Source organism: Dermacentor andersoni, chromosome 1 (genome assembly GCF_023375885.2).
Source record: "Dermacentor andersoni chromosome 1, qqDerAnde1_hic_scaffold, whole genome shotgun sequence".
Lineage (NCBI taxonomy): Eukaryota > Metazoa > Arthropoda > Arachnida > Ixodida > Ixodidae > Dermacentor > Dermacentor andersoni.
The window spans coordinates 188916839-188930752 of record NC_092814.1 but is presented as its reverse complement, the minus strand read 5'-3'; the positions used below and the strand labels follow the sequence as shown (position 1 = coordinate 188930752).

General features: G+C 52.0%; 1 protein-coding gene and 1 pseudogene across 1 annotated transcript in view; one reads left to right on the top strand and one right to left on the bottom strand.

Moving 5' to 3' along the window:
* The window catches only part of LOC126547388 (alpha-L-fucosidase-like), a 53976-nt gene that overhangs the window by 28192 nt on the left and 11870 nt on the right, over nucleotides 1-13914 (bottom strand). The gene's annotated exons all lie outside the window — the stretch shown is intronic.
* Nucleotides 2599-4598, top strand: LOC129380828 (uncharacterized; annotated as a pseudogene).

The following is a 13914-nucleotide window of genomic DNA, read 5'->3' as shown; positions in this document are numbered from 1 at the left end:
ATGTAAACAAGCTCAAATGAAGCGAGGCGAAAGAAGTCAGTGTACTTCCTAAACTACATTATTACTCAGTTTCTGTTCACCCCTGATCTCGTACAAGCTGCTTTTTTTTTCTCGAAAGGACTGCGCGAATCCGATACCTTCTACATAACCTCAAGAACGGGATATTCAATAGTTTTATTGCATGTGTGAAACAAAAGTTATTTCGTTTTTTTTTACATTTCTTAATGAGTACCCAAATGCGAATGTAGGCTAGTGCGTGATTTGACCAATTAGAATAGTGAGCACATATGCGTGACCAAAAAAATAAAAAATAAACACGAACTAGTGTCGTCGGCGTAGATGATGTATTTGGCGGAATGATTGATAATAAAATTTTCCTTAATATCGTGAAAGAAACTCGAATAAACCTAGTAGGCTTCCTTTTCGGACGTTATTTGCAACAGGCGTCATGCACGATAATTGTCCCAAGATGTCTACAAAGTGGAACAAGGAATATGGAATATGGCACGAAGAAACGCGAACGAATTAACACTTGTGGACAGTACAAGCGGCAACTATACTAACTTGTATTCACCGTATTCCTTAGACACATTTATGCAAACAATTTCTCTATATACAGACTTTTTCGCACCATATTTTTCTTCCTGGATGTCGGATAAGGTTTCTCAAGCTAGAGTCCGACTACAAATTGAAAGCCCTGCTGAGGGTGGCAAGAGAGCAACGACAAACATTTTCCACGAATGTTACAATGATGTAACCTGACAAGAATGTGTTGATTTATGATGCCGAATGCTATAAAAGCATCCAGAAACCCAGTACTGAATTTTTGTTCACTAATTCCTGATCTTTCTCTGTGCAAGAAACGCTAGATCGGTATATTTGTTTTTACACTGCGCGACGTGGTTACGATATTGCACATAGATCTGAGAGAAATTGCTCTCACCTTGAGTTACGGATAACAAGACGGGATGAGTTATGACCTATCAGCCTGTCGATCTGAGTCACTGGATCCTGAGTCTGCAAAACTGCTCTAGGTGAGTAGGTGATTTCATTACTGCGGGTAAGTCTGAGCTGCACGATTCTGTGAGCATGGGTGCATCTGTAATTTCGTCGCGAATATGAGTCAGCCTGAGTGTGTACGGGTCCGTGAGCCCGTGGGTCTGATTGAGAATGCCAGAGTCAGACTTTCGTACGTATTAGTCGCGTTAGCCTGGTTGGTACTGCTCATGGTGAGTCTGCATGAGTCCGAGTGCGCCCGGTTGAATGACTCTGGTGAACCTTAGGGAGGCCTAACCTAAAGATATATTTACCAGTGCGTCTGAGTGAGTTCTGCTTTTTTTGCAGAGATACAGCCTTGGAGACGGCGTACCATGGGCAACCCTCTCATTGCGGGGTCGCGCCCCGCTAGAGAATACGCGTAATTGCATAATATCGCAGCGCTGCGACCTTATGGAGGAGGCACTTTGCACAGGTTGCAAGCAGTGATAGCAAGTGAGGCCCGGCTAACAAACCGAGATTGAGAGCAAGGGGTTCAAAGGTCGCCAGAGAAACGGGGGCGTTTAACGACGGCGAGAAAAGCCATGGAGAGCAGCCATATGGCAACCTGTATCAACCTGGAGAGCAACCTATTACAGGCGCGTGCCGTGTAAGTAGCAAACGGGAAAGCTGCCAGGCCACACACAGAGGCAGGCGATAAGTGGGGGTCAATCATAATACTGCCATAGTACAATAAACGAAACGCACGCAAGAACTTGACATCGCATTCATTTGTAGTTTCCAGCGCAGCAACAAATATCCTCACACGTCCTCTGTTTACATGTTCACTGCTGTAAGTAGATTGCAAGATGTATTTATCAGCATTTTTGCAAAGCTAAGAGCGCACGCACATACGCCCCGTTTAATGCAAGCAGTGCTTAGGCCTCGAAGTAAGAAAGATAAGAGTGCCGACTGATAAGGTGGTCTAACTATCAAGCTCTGACGATTTCAACATTCGCACCGATATAGCAACAGCCGCGCAGAGTGACCCGCGCCAACACAAACATCGAGAACAATGCACTCGAACTAACCTGCCAGAGCTGGCGCAACATTTGTGACCACATGAACAAGACTCCTAACGTTCGTAACACGTGGGACCTTCTCGGACATCTACTGAACCCGGCTGGAGGCAAGCTCCGAGCACGCGAAAAGCTTGAGCGAATCTTCCACCAGTATCCTGGCACGCCAGATGAGCTCAAATAAGACCTCACTGACACCTACGTACGCCCAGAACCGGCAACCAGCCTCGCCCCCCCCCTCTATCAGGGCTTGGCCAACCCTGGTCTAGACTCTTCTATCACTTTAGCGGTGTTCCGTGCAGAACTAAATCGCCTCAAGACCAACTAGGCGACCGCCTCCGACCGCATTTCTAACCCGATGCTTAGGAATATAGACGGCGCCTCTATTCACGCCCCCACTGACTACCTTCAAGAGCGTTGGGCCAGCGGTACCATCCCGCAGGAATAGAAGTGCGCCAAGCTAGTCTTCACCTCCAAGCCGGAAAAAGTGGCCACCTTGGTCAACCTCCATCCCATCTCTATTACGTCCTGCATTGGGAAGTTAATGGAACACGTTATCCAGACCAGACTCCTTCGCTACTTCGAAGACAACCACCTCCTACCAGACACGGTGTTCCGCTTCCGCCCTCACTTAACAGCCCCGGACATTATGCTTCTTCTCCATCACCAGGACGTCATGCGTCGCACACTATACACGAAGGTCATCGTCGGCGTTGATGTTGCCAAGGCCTTCGACAACATCCTCCATGAAGCGATTCTTCAACAACTCCAGGCTCTCAGCGTCGAACATCGCACGTATGCGTACGTCCGAGACTTCCTCACCGACCGCAAAATACAACTCAGCGCCGGCACGGGACATCCCTCCACTATCTCTCCTGGAAACCGCGGCACGCCGCAAGGCTCCATGCTCTTGCCGCTGCTCTTCAACGTTGCACTGCTAGGCCTGCCCAAGCTTCTGGCTGACATCCCCCACCTACGCCACAGTCTTTATGCTGACTATCTCACTCTTTGGATCACACAAGGCAGTGAAGGCCAGATCTAAGAGACTCTACAGACCGCCATCAATCGGGTTGGAGGATATCTCGATACAGTTGGCCTCAGCTGCTCGGCGAGTAAGTCAGACTATATCATCATCCCGTCCCCAGGACGATGCCCACCAAACGTACTTCCTGAGATCAACCTCCAGGTGCAAGGCAACCCTATCCCTCGTAAAGATCACATCAGTATTCTGGGCCTACACCTACAGGCAAACGCCAGTAACAATATGTCGCTCCAACGCATCGACCAGTCGGCGGTACAGATTGGACACCTACTCAAGTGAGTCTCCAACAAGCACCGAGGTATGCGAGAGTGCAACCTCTTGCGCCTCGTTCAAGCCTTCATCTGCTCCCGTATCACCTTCTGCACCTTACCTACGTCTCACCTGCTCCGAAATCGAACGGCTAGAGGCGTCACTTCGCAAAGCACGTAAGACGGACCTGGGCCTTGCAATGTCCAAGCTATTCACAAGCTTACGGTGAGCGAACTGATCGAAACTACCGTCACCGCCCAATACGAGTGGCTCTCACTCACACGCTGGCCGAGCGGAACTGCAGCAAGTTGGGATCTCACCAACGAGGGCGGCCCCGATTTATATTGACCTTACACCGGAATATCGTCAAAATCTCCGCATTCTTCCCATTACCAAACGGATGCATCCGGAACACCATGCCGAAAGACGGGCCGACCGTGCACGTCAATTCGAGAAACGCTTCAGCGGACGCCCGGATGTCACATATACGGATGCCTCTTACCACTCCTCGAAGCCCGCGATGGTGGCGGTAGCCCTCGCCCCGCACCGCAGCTGGTACACCGACTGCAGCATTCGCTAAGCAGAGAGCCACTGTAGCAGAGGAGGTTGCCATTGCGTTGGCGCTAACTGATCCTAATACCAAAGTCGCCATCAGTGACTATCCGCAACTACGATGCCGGCCGTATCTCTCGCCAGGCATCACACTTTCTACTTTCTACATCTCTTTCTTCCATCATCCGCTTACTTTTTTGGCTCAAGCCCACAAGTCGCTCAGCGGAAACGCCCAGGTGCATACACTTGCCCGAGATCTTAGCTGCCGAGCCGAGTCTAGGACCCACCGCCCCGCTTCCCCTGACACGATTATTTAACACGATTTTCTACTCACGACTTCCCACTTGAAGGACATCCTTCAGTACTACCAACTCAGAAATGCGTATATCCTCCCGCACACCGCGATCTAAAAGACGAGAGGCCGTCCAATGGCGCAAACTACAAACAGGCAGCTTCCGCACCTCCTCTTGTACAGTAGAATCTCTCCGCAACAGATAGCGCTTAGGTGCAAACACTGCTCAGCTCCGGCCACTCTCATACACATGACGTGGACAAGTACGCATTACAACGCAGACAACGCAAACACCCTAGAGTCGTGGGAGTCCCTTCTACGTGCCTCCGAGCCAGCAGACCAACACCGGCTCATCCATCGCGCCGTGGAGGCCGCAGCATCCCAAGGGATCCCTGCCGACCTCCTCTAAGCTAGCACAACCGCTCCTCAGACTGGTCCCCTCTTCTTGGGCGAAATAAAGAGCTCATCATCACCACAACCACCACCACCACCCGGTCCCTGCATACCGTCTCGCAACGCTGACCATACAGACTAGGATAATTAGCACAGCAATGAGACCATGTGGGGATTACCGCACTCTGAACGCCCGCATCTTACCAGACCGCTATCCACTTCCTCACATACAAGACTTCACATCGAATTTGGCTGGGTGCACGATCTTATCTAAAATCGACTTATTGAAAGCTTATCATCAAATTTATCTGGAACCCGCTGACGTTCCGAAGACTGCCATTGCTCCCCCTTTCGGCCTCTTCGAGTATGTGAGAATGCCTTTTGGATTGTGCAACGCTGCACAAATTTTTCAGCGCACTATCAACGAGGTCACGCGAGGCCTCGACTTCGTGTTCGCCAACCTTCATGATCTCGTCGCAAGCTCAACCGGCCCCGAGCATAAGGCACACATGCGCGCCCTTTTCCAACGACTTAATGATTACGGTCTCATCATTAATCCGAACAAGTGTCTCTTTACTGTTCTTCGGCGTCGCTACCATCGAGTTCTTAGGACACCTTGTCACCCCACAAGGTATCCGGCCTCTCGCCAGCAAAGCGAATACAATTCAAGACTTTCCACCCCCGACTTCAGTAAAAAGACTCAGAGAATTCCTGGGCCTACTGAACTTTCATCGCCGCTTTCTTCCAAAGTGTGCCAATTTCCTGAAGCCTCAGACCGACCTACTGGCTATCAGGAAAGATCCGGCTGGGTCACTTGAATGGACTGAGGAAGCTGCATCTGCCTTCGCTACTGCCAAGAAGGCACTGGCAGAGGCCACCGTGCCTATACATCCCGTTCCTGATACCACAATTCGTCCCACCACCAATGCATCGAGCATGGCAGTCGGCGCAGTTCTCGAGCAACACGTATCTCGTTGGCAGCCTCTTTGTTTTCTCTCGCAAAAACTGAAGCCCCCTGAAGCTAAATACAGCGCATTTGGTCGAGAACTCATTGCGGTGTACCTCGCCATTAGGCATTTTCGCCGCTTTCTGGAGGGCTGGGACTTTCACGTCGTCACAGACCATAAGCCCCTGACGTTTGCCTTGCATCGGAATCCCAGCAACTACACTGCACAGGAGGTCCGCCAACTGTGTTTTATCTCCGAGTTCACAGTGGACCTCCGCCACATGCATGGACCGGAAAATGATGCCGTTGATGCACTCTCCCGCGTCGATGCCCTGGCGGTCCAGCCACCAGTATACAAGGAGGAGCTAGCAAACGCCCAGCGCAACGACCCTGAGCTGCACCGCCTTCGTTTCTCATCCGCGTCCCTATCCTTCAATGAGTGCCCCTTTCCGTTTTCTGTCTCGTTGATAACGTGCGAGACATCCACTGGTGTTCCTCGACCCTTCGTGGCTTTGGCTTTTCATCGCGCAATTTTTGATCAACTGCAGAACATGAGCCACCCCGGAATTCGTGCGACCCAGAAGCTAGTCAGAACTCGCTTCCTTTGGCCTAGCATCAGTATAGGTATCCGGCACTGGACACGAACCTGCCTTCAATGTCAGCGTGTTAAAATGTTAAAAACTAACAGATGAACAGAAATTCAAATTATCGCCCAATTGCCGCCCAAATACTCGCAAGCATCGTACGAGGCATTACAAGCGTGTTTTATTGGACACTCCAGGAAAATTTCCGCCGCCATCGTCATCGTCGTGACCCGCCGTGGTTGCTCAGTGGCTATGGTGTTAGGCTGCTGAGCACGAGGTCGCGGGATCGAATCCCGGCTACGGCGGCCGCATTTCGATGGGGGCGCAATGCGAAAACACCCGTGTATTTAGATTTAGGTGCACGTTAAAGAACCCCAGGTGGTCGAAATTTCTGGAGACCTGCACTACGGCGTACCTCATAATCAGAAAGTGGTTTTGGCACGTAAAACCCCATAATTCAAGTCATCGTCGTCGCTGCGATGTTCCGTATAAAGCCCAAGTACGATAGCATCGCGGCCGCGCGCAGTATGCTGCAGGAACGAGTGAAAGCTTGAGAGTGTGAGCCGAGAAAGATGGTGGCTTGATGCACGGTGTTTTCTCGCGCTCAGAAAGGAGGAAGGGGGGGCTGTCTCCTCACGCGCGCAAGGGGAGGAACGGAGAATTGTGCGAGCGTGGGGAAACGGGGGGGGGGGGGGGGGGGAGAGTTAGTGCGCATCTGCGGCACTGAGCCCGGCCGCGTGCGCCTCTTATTTCGGAGGCAATCTGCGGTGGACTCGAAGGCTAGCCGACCTGGGATAGCTGACGGATTCGTGTATGCTCTGTTCTCGCGCACATAGTTCGCGTTGAAGCGAAAGGCAGCATGAAGGGGAGTTCCCTCGCCACTGCTGCCGCTATTCACCACGTCAACGTTTTGACAGCCAGGGTCTGCGGTGATTGAGATTTGTTTGTGTTTGTCTGTGCACGCGTGACAACGTGCTTACTAATTTAGTCAGTAAGCGAATGTTTACAGCAGTTTATGCAGCTTATAAAGCTAACCTTACTTCGTATAGGTGTTTAACAATTTGCTATCGCTATCAATAGATAGCAAACAATGGAAAATTCACCTCAGTAGCGATCACCTTCGAAGGTCCACACATCCCTTTCTATGTGAAAGTGGCCAGCTCGTACACATGATGCCGCCAATACCGCAGATCGGTACAATACTGCAAGGCCTGCTCAGAAATGGGCCAATGGCAGGACGTATCCCCCAACCCAAACAGAAATATCTGCAACCGGTGCGATGTGCTGAAGCCACAAGCACACTACGAATGGAGACGGCAAGCAAGGAGTGCGAGCAAAGACTCAAGCCAAGACCACCACTCCTGTACGTAAGGGGAAGAAGAAAATCAACACGCAGGCAGCCATCTATAACGAGGGAGACAAGGCCAAGGACCTCGCAATATGAAACAAATGAAACCGGCAGACTATCCAGCCCAGCTTATATCAGGTCGAGGTCTGCAACTAAGAGAATGATCAACGAGTGCAAAAACGGCAACTTGCAGCTTAAGCAACAACAAGAACACAAAAGATCAGCTGGGCTAACCAGCCCCAAGTAAAAAACCGACCCATTTCCCTACAATCGGGAATAGAGTACAAGATGTACAAGGGGGTCCGAGCCAAAGACGAGGCTGAACAGAGAAATGAGTTCCGGGCCGAATTGGCTCAGACCATCGATACCAAGCACATTTGCCGCAGTCACCGCTCAAGCAGCCGTACAAACGCTCCGCCCAGAGATCACTCAGATGGACAACGAGCTCAGCCAATGTATATTTGTTCTAGAAAAGGATAGAGCAACCGGCAAGAAAGAAGCCAGAATATCCTATCAGAGAAGCCCAGATGAACGAGACTCTGGGAAGCCAAGATGGCGAGTAAGATAGCACAGAAGAAAGAAGCAACCCAAACCCTCAAAATCTGGCAATAGAATTGCAGCGCAATAAATTGGAAATGGCAAAATCTACTTCACCTATGCACTCTACACCAACTGGACGTCGTCGCATTACAGAAACATGTTATAAAGATGCGCGGCTACGAAATGCTCATTGCTCAGGTAAGGACCCGCATGGCCGTCCTGATCAAGAAACATCACACGGCGCAGCAACACCACATCAATCACAGAATCGAACACACTCTGATCGAGCTGGTTCCTCACAAGAAAACTCGACAGAGCCTCTACATCTTGCATGTATACACTCCACCGCGCGATACCCTCAAGGACTTGGACAAGTTCCTGAGAAAAGTGAAGAAAGTCACCAAGGGTCAAAATCTCCTCGTGGTGGGTGAAGAACGCTCTACACGTGGCTTGGGGATACCGAGCAATACAAGAAGGGTATGAACGTGCACAAGGCGACACAACACAACCAGCTGACGTGGTGGATCGATGCTCAAATACCAACTAGAATCAGAAAACAGCGTCTCAACAGACACAAGCCCAGACGAGATCTTCTGCGATAGCCTAAGGCAGGTCCACTGGTCGAGACTGGACGAGATTCTGGGCAACGACGATCGCATGATGCAGACCGAAATCACGCATCATAAAATCTTCGTGACAGTATGTCAGGCTAAAATTACGGACTGGCTAGATTTCCGCAAAGATGAACACCCCAGTAACCTCGAGGACATCGAGGAGTGGACCAAGAACGCGATGGACTTGGTTACCAAGTACACAAAGACTGTCCAACTCACTGCGCACAATACTGAAGTCGACTTACACCTACTTTTGAACGACGACTTTTGAAGAGATGGAAGAAGCAGAAGAGAAACCACAAACTCAAGATCCGCTTTGCCGCAGTCTCGCGACAGGTGGCGGAGTAGGCTAAAAAACTCGGACGCTAGAACTGGAATAAAGTTTGCGACCAATTTACAGGGAACACTACGCAACCGAAAGACCTGGGATGTTTTAAAGACCCTCCTGGCCAAGACGGAATAAAAACAGCCACTGGGCAACACATACACAGACTTATACACAACTTCTAGGGCACCGAGGAAGAACTGTTCGAAGCCTCAACGACAAATAGCTCCAAGACGAGCAACAACGGAAGGTGCAGCCCGTAATCCACCCGGAGTATGAGGGAGAACCAAACCTATATCTAGACCAACATTTCACCAAGTCGGAGATGGTGGCCCAGCCTTAAAAAACCTTACGAGAACTACAACGCCCAGACAGCACAAAATTTACAACGAGATTCTCCTTAATCTGGAAGATGGGGCAACGGAGAGATTTCTAAATTAGATCAATGAAAGGTGGAAGACCGGCAGTATACCGGCTTCCTGGAAGCACGCGGACGTAACGATGAAGCCGAAACTTGACAAGCCCATCAAGGTATAGAACTTGCACCGGATCTCCCTCACGTCGTGCGCGGGGAAACATTCGAGCACATGGCCCACAATCGACTGTCGCCCTACTTGGAAGAAGGCGAGCCCCAGCCGAAAACTATGTTTGGTTGGCCTAACCTCTCCACCCAGGACATTCTACTTCAGCCGAAAGAGGAAGTTATCAACGGCGTCAGAACATGCAACAAGAGTGCCATCCTGGCACTCGACATGAAGGGGGTATTCGACAACGCCTCCAACAAAGCAGTGGTCAACAGCTTAGAACATACTAACCGCGAACGGCGGACGCACAGCTACATCCGGGACTTCCTGACTGATCGAACGGCGACCATAGGCCTGGGGAACCTCAGGGCCGACAATATCCAAATACCGCAGAAAGGAACCCTCCAGGGGTCAGTGATCTCCCCGTTGCTGTTCAATATAGCGATGAGGCAACTGCCGAACCTCTTGCAGAACATCCGGGGTGTCCGTCACGCAACATACGCGGACAACCTGAACTTGTGGACGTCCACAGGGTCGGCGGGCGAAAAACAAGACGCCTTGCAGGAAGTCATATCGACAGGACCGAGTGTTATCTACACCGCTGCGGTCTCTCATACGCCCCGGAAAAGTTGGAGCTCCTAACCCTCAAAAAAGATGACGACAGGGCTGCCTCCCCAGGAGGCACCGAACCCAACATTAGCCCTGCACGGAGTTCACATATCCAAGGTGGGCGTACTCCGTATCCTGCACCTTACTTTCCAGAAGGACGATGCCAGTCTAGCCAACGATAAAAAGCTCCAAGAAACAATTACCCAAGTCGCGCACCACAGTGAGTGACAGAAAGCACGGCCTGAAGGAGCAGGAGACGATCAAGTTAATACAAGCCCTCATAATCAGCAGTGTCATTTACAAAAACAGCGAGAGGGACAAACTGAATACTCTCATACGAAAGACCTACAAGCTGTCACTGGGGTTTCCCCCGACGACGTCGACGGAGAACTTACTCAGCCCGGACATTCACAATACTTGGGATCAACTGGTAGAGGACCACAAGACGAGTCAAACAGAGCGACTGAAGCTCGTCAGCACTGGCAGGGACACGCCGAGAAGACTTGGCTACCCAGTCGAGTGTGAATCCAGAAAATAGCGGGCCCCTCTACCTCTAACGGAGAAGATCACGGTGCCCAGCATCCCGAGAAAAATGCCCCTGGAATACAACACATAAAGGAGGAAAACGAGAGTACAAGCTCTACGTTAGGCCTACGAAGGACCAAGAAGAGAAGTCAGATACACCGACACTGCAAAGTACAAGAACAGAGTGGCCCACGATGTTAGCGTGATCAATGGCCAGGGAGAACAGGTAGTAGCGGCCTCGGTGAACAGTCCAGACATCGACTCCGCGGAAGAAACGGCGATAGCTTTGGAGGCAACGACGGGCAAGCGAGAGGAAGATCACATCACAGTCATCACGGCCTCACAAACAGCATGCAGAAATTTCCAAAAGGGCCGCATTTCCGTACAAGTCCTGAGCCTTCTCGAGAAACTGCATAACTTTCAAGAACTATACATTGCCTTGGCCCCGGCTCACGAGTCCCTGGCGGGTAGCCTAGCGGCTCACGCCGGTTCCCGAGATCACATTCTCCAGGCTATACCACCGGGTTCACGAGCCCCGGTTCACCCACACAATGGCATGCCGAAAAGCTACAACAACATCCTTAGCCACTAGAGGCTGGCTAGGAGGACCTGCCCACTCCTGCATCCCAAATTGACCCGTGAAGACGCGGTGATTTCCCGGAAAAAAACAGACCGGCACATTCCCGCACGCATCCCTGCTGCAAGCCATGTATCCTACGAGCTACGCTTACAAGTGCGCCATCTTCTCTGCGCCGAATGCCCTCTACCATATGGTATGGGAGTGTGGGCACAACCCATCGCCACCATACATCACCGGACCAACCGTTCTGCAGTGGGAGGCCCCGCTGACAAGCCAGATCCGCTGAAGACCAGCATAGTCTGGTGAACAGGGCCAAGCTATCGGCTCAGGCCGACGGCACCCTGGACAGGGACGCCGCCCACCTCGGACGATTCTATCGTCAGCTCATTTCTACAAATAAACTTTTTTCCTCCTCGCTATCGTGCTTCGCAAGCTTTCGCACCAAATTGTGACTTTATCTTTCAGTAAGTGTGGCCTCATCTTGGATCAGTACAGCCAAAATGCTTTTGCCCTTTCTGTTCACGCTGACAGCGACGCCCCGAACGCATGGCAGCGTGCCGCGAACATACATACGCGACAAAATGTTTTCGGAGAGTTGCGTTTGCTCTAGAACTGGATTAAGCTAGATGTGGATCGCCTTCTCCTTGTACTCTCTCACAGTTGCTTATACTCCGCCTCAAACGCTTCGTCACTGATGTGACCATAAAGCTCGTTATTAGTTCTTGTCAGCTCCTCATTATTATTATTGAGCCGCTCGTAAATTGAATAAAGCTGTCGCGCTGTCCCCGCGTAGTTTTGTAGAAACGCAGTTGCCTAATGAATAATCTTGGTGTTCTGCGCCCATCGTAGAAAAAGAAAAGGGGGAACCGACCGGCAGCGCATGCACCCGTAGCGCGCGGAAGCGAACGAGCAGGCAGGCCGCCGTTCCCACCGACCAGCCGTAGCAGTCACGACGCTCTCCCGCCTCTGGCCTATTAGGGAACATTTCTCGATCAGGACGGTCCAACACACTGCCAGGAAGACCACCTAGGACAAAGACCCGGCCATCAGACGACGCTGCGTCACCACGAAGGACGGACGACAAATCTGCGATTGTTTCACCAAAGGCGAGGAAAAGAGGGGTCGAGGGGCCGCTTACAAGACGACGAAGACGACAATCTCCGCTGTCCAGAAGGTCGTTCCTGGAGACAACCGCAAGAGAAAATTCGTGATAACAGGCGATTCGTCCACCGAAGACGTTGGCGGCAAGGAACCGCCCAAGCCAAGATAGCGCACCTCGAAATACAGGGGTCCAGCTCAGTTAAACCACTGGATCATTACACGATGGGCGAGACACCAAAGACACCTGCTACCACTGCTTCGAAGTGCAAAGAGACGAGCTTAAGAAAGCCTAGCGGTCATGGACGACGCGGCGCTGGCGCGTTGGTCGCGCGGGTGGTGCTGGACGTGAAAGTTGCGCCCTTAAAAACTAGTGCTTGGGCACTCGTGAAAGCGACGACAGGAATAACCGCTAGAGAGCGTCACCAAGGACGCTCGAAACCAGCTGCCAGCGTGGACCGGCCCCAACGTCGTTCGACCACGCTGAAGAGGCGCGCGAGAACAAGATCAGCTAACAACCAGCCTCTGCAGCCGCGATGCTCTCCCACCTCTTGGCGACAACGGAACATTCCTGGAAGAGCACCGGAGATTCTACGACTCCGCACGCAAGCAGCACCAAGTCGTCATCACGGCGTAAGTAGCAGGTTCAGTGGCGAACAGCTACGCGAGACACCGGAGACACTTATCGCCACGGCTTCGAAGGGCAGGGAGACTAACTTCAGAAAGCCCACCGGTCATGGACGACGCAGCGCTTGCGAGACGGTCGGGCGGGCGGTTGTCGACGTGAAAGATGCGCGCTTCAACACGGATGCTTCGGCACTCGTGAAGGCGACGGTAGGAATGACGGCTCGAAGGCATCACCAAGGACGCTCGGAACCAGGAACCAGCATGGAACGGCCCCATCGTTGTTCGACCACGCTGAAGAGGCGCGCGAGAACAGGATCAGCTAACAACCAGCCTCTGCAGCCGCGATGCTCTCCCACCTCTTGGCGACAACGGAACATTCCTGGAAGAGCACCGGAGATTCTACGACTCCGCACGCAAGCAGCACCAAGTCGTCATCACGGCGTAAGCAGCAGGTGCAGTGGCGAACAGCTATGCGAGACACCAGAGACACTTATCGCCACGGCTTCGAAGGGCAGGGAGACCAACTTCAGAAAGCCCACCGGTCATGGACGACGCAGCGCTTGCGAGACGGTCGGTCGGGCGGTTGTCGACGTGAAAGATGCGCGCTTCAACACGGATGCTTCGGCACTCGTGAAGGCGACGGTAGGAATGACGGCTCGAAGGCATCACCAAGGACGCTCGGAACCAGGAACCAGCATGGAACGGCCCCATCGTTGTTCGACCACGCTGAAGAGGCGCGCGAGAACGGGCTCAGCTAATAACTATAGCCTTTCCAGCCGCGATGCTCTGCCACCTCTTCTCGACAACGGAACATCCTTGGAAAAGCATCGGAGATTCTACGACTCCGCACGCAAGCAGCACCAAGTCGTCATCAAGTCATCAAGGCGTTGGCACCAGCTGCAGCGGCTAACTGCTACGCGGGACAACGGAGACACACGAAGAAAGCGCTGCGTCGGAAGATTCACCGTTAGCTACCGCCATCCAAGTCGCCAGTACGTACGGCACGGTCGGA